We start from the raw sequence: 3,896 nt of genomic DNA, 5'->3' as shown, positions 1-3,896 counted from the left end.
TGAGGCGGAAGGATCACCGGAGCCCCGCAGGTCGAGGCTGTGGTGGCCGGGAGCGGCCACTGCACTCCAGTCTGGGCAATGGAGTGAGACTCCAACTCAAATAATAATAATAATAATAATACTTATTATATAACAAACACTATTTAAAAAACTTTTAGTTGCTTAATAAAATAATCAGTAAATTCGATTGTATTAACTATTCTCACTTAAGAGACGATGTGGTTGAGAACAGGAGTATTCAAACAAATAGTCTAAGTAACAGATCTAACATGTAATAAAAGTGGGTATCATACACAGGCAGCTGGATCTAAAATCTGCTTCAAGTCAGCATACAGCAAAAAACAGAAGCACACAGGGAATAACAATTATTTTTCTAATAATCTTGTAATGTATACATGCGTGAGCCTTCCAATAAATTCTGATATTTTGAATATGTAACTCAAATCACATTGCTTATTTCAATATCTCACTTTGTTTTTGTTCCTCTCTGGTAAATATCTCTTTGAAAGTTATGTTTCCCTCATAAGCAATTAATGCAATTTTCCATTTCTTTTGTATCATAATGGCTTTAGCCTCAAAAGCATAGTTTAATATGGATCTAAAGTTGATGTTATAGTTAATAAATACATGGGGTTTTGCTAAAGAAAATTACTACTTCTGACCTTCATACTCATGCACCACACTCTTTAAAATACACAAACTTGGCATGCAGACATGTAATTGTAAGTATTACAACAAAATGTCACTTAGAGGAATACTATTAATGAACTTCTAACAAATTTATTTAACAAGAGGGATGCATTGTGCTTTAATTTCAACTGTTTTGTTCTAAGAAGACCCTTGTTATAGTAAAATTATAAAACAGCAAAAATAGCTATAATAAATAAATAAGACTAAATGTAAAAGATTTTATCATTCATACTCTTGAAATCTTTCTACTTCAGATTCTTAGCGCTATAAGCAATACTATTACTAACTTTTTTCAAATAAATATTTTTTCACTAATTATGGATTCAACACCTACTTAACTCATTTGCAATCGCTGATGTGGATTTATATCATTCCAAGTTCTGTTCCTGGTTGCCGCTATTGTGAATTCACATCTTTGCAAATTCTGTTTCTCAATAATATATATTCGGTTCAAATCCGAATAAAAATACAAAGCACAGAGTGGTGTCTGAGGCAAATACTGGATATATCTGTAACATTCAGCGTATTGTGAAAAAGGTGACAATTTAGAAATGACCATTTCACTTGTGCTTAATGACAGAAGTTTGCAGCAGTCAGCAGCTTCAGATTTTTTAATTTATTTTAGGAAAGTGAAAAATGTACCCATTGCAAATGTGATATATAGCTCATTTATCTATTAGAACACTGGAATAAATAAAACTGGTTTGAAGATGTTACTCACATGATAGGGAAGACAGAGTCAATTTTGGACTTAACGTTTAAGACTGAGATTAAAACTTCTCCATTATTATTTGTTAGTTAATAGACAAATGAGTTGCCATTTAATCATCAAATTAATATCTGAATTTATTTCTGATTCAGAAAAATTTCAAAAATGTAATCATAGTGTACTTAAAAAAAGTATGAAACCCAATCGAAATATTTATGTCAGAACAGTTGACACCAAAAATGGAGACAGCAACATAAGTAGGTGAGATTTTCTATAGCATTATTTTCTTCTACTACAAATGATTTGGGAAATCAACAGTTTCTTCAATAATCAACCTTACCTTTGAAGTCACATTGTGGTACTCTTTCTTGTGCAAACTTTTTGCTCTGTGAACAAATCATTATGGTGAAATATTTCAAGTATAAATGCATTTGGGAGAAAATAAAATGTCTTATCTTACTTAGTGACTATTTATTCACTATAAGAGCTGTCTAGACATTAGAGATTTTTCTCACCTTGATACCTTTTTGAAAAGTTTAAGTGTTCATAAGTATGTATTCCTGGGCTTATAAAGAAAAAGAAGAGAAGTAAAACTCATAATAATTATTCCATAACTTTAAAAGAGTAAGAAAACTTTATATAGATGCAAGACCTAAACTGGTAATGTATGCCTCCCTCCATTCTTCAAATTCAAATATGATGACATTAAGATTACCTATGGCATAATTGAGACAGCGAGCTGGAATTTTAAATCTGTATCTTACTCTAAAATTGTGTCCAATGTGTATAGCTCATTCCTGATTACTTCACAAGAATGCCCCTTGCATTATGTTCTTTACAACTTTAATGTGTCACTTTTATTGACAGATTGTAACAAACTGAATATTTCTTAATACTTGTTTCAATTATTAAATGAACAACTATTCTAAATGTACTATTACTTTTTTTTAACTATTCTTAGATCTAGAGTTTAGATCCCAGACACTAATTATTTATATGTTAAGTATTATTTAATTTTCTTATTTTTAATTTTACTATTTAACTTCTGAGAGTGACAAGGGATGTATAAAGTATTTTTAAGAAAACTTCCCTTAATCATTGCACTCTCCTATTTTATGTGTGTTTATAAAGAATTCCTTTAATTAAATTAAATTAAATATATACAATTAAAATTAATTCGTTTTGAGTGAAAGATAACTCTCATAGTCCTCCAAATTCTTTCAGAGCATTTGTATTGACTGTTGTCTCTACCTCATAACCTGTTTCTACAAATTTTTCAAATGGCTAATTTTTTCCTCATTATCAAATATCACTTCAGAGTTTAGTTCAAATATAACCTCTAGAGATGTTTTCCTTAAATAATCTGTTTAAACAAGTATAAATTATTTGATTTTATTTATGTTTACATGACTTGAAAATACATAAATACTTTAGAGTGGAAGGTATTTTCAAGTCATATAAACATATAAATATGAGTGATGAAGCATTATACTTGTATAAAAAATTTTCCGCATTTTTACAGCCTCTAACACCTACATTCAAAATTAAACAAGAATGGCTCCTGCACCGAAGGACCATCAATACAATGGAGACACATACGAACTGAAGTCACTGATAAAAAAACAATAGGGGCAATTAAAGGAGGTATATAATAGTTCTAGAAACGTAAGTAGGGCAGTAAGTTGTTCTTAACTGAGAGGCAGAGAAACTGCACAGGACTTGCCTTTCAGTAAGTCTTCTAAGAGAAAAACTCTAAGATGTTGTGGGTATTTGAACAACCATTACAGGGAGAAGTTACAACCGAAACAGAAACAAAACAATAAAATCATGACTACAGTTAAGAATATATTGTATTTTTGAAAAATGATTGAAGATTGGATGTGAGAGAAGAGAAAAGAATAAACCAAATAGGCAGACAGACGAGGGAGGGTCACAGTAAAATTTCGGCTATAAGTTCCAGGAACGGGAGTGAGAACACCTATTTCCAGGTCTGTGGACTTACCCTTTTGTACACTCCTTCTTGACTGCTCTTTTCCAACTTTCACCTGATTGGTGAATTTCAATCCCACACCATAGTGCCTCTCTCTGATTGGTGCTACTGCCCACCAATCAGCACACCCTGAAGTATATAAGCCCCAGGCTGCAGGGGCAGTGTCAGCAACCCTCTTCCACTGTTGGTAGCTATACTATCTTCTAATAAATTCCTACTTAGTCACTCTCCGGCATCCTCATCCCTCATCTTTCCTGGGTGTGACACAAGAACCTAGAACTGCTGAACTAGAAGCTCTGCTGAACTAGAAGAGCTGCACATGCTGGGCTGGAAGAACTGAACCTGACTAGCTGAGAGAGCTTCAACATTCCTTGGGGCCTGGCTTGCCAGCCCACTGAGCCAACGGAGCCATAACACTTCTCCAGGACTGACTCTACAGCCTGCTGAACCAGCAGAGCTGTATACCTGTCTCAGGGGCTAGGTCCTCAGTCAACTGAACAGGCAGAG

The sequence above is a fragment of the Carlito syrichta genome, unplaced genomic scaffold (assembly GCF_000164805.1).
Source record: "Carlito syrichta isolate Samal-C Ts95f unplaced genomic scaffold, Tarsius_syrichta-2.0.1 Scaffold302433, whole genome shotgun sequence".
Taxonomy (NCBI): Eukaryota; Metazoa; Chordata; class Mammalia; order Primates; family Tarsiidae; genus Carlito; species Carlito syrichta.
Note: the sequence above shows the minus strand (reverse complement) of the source record.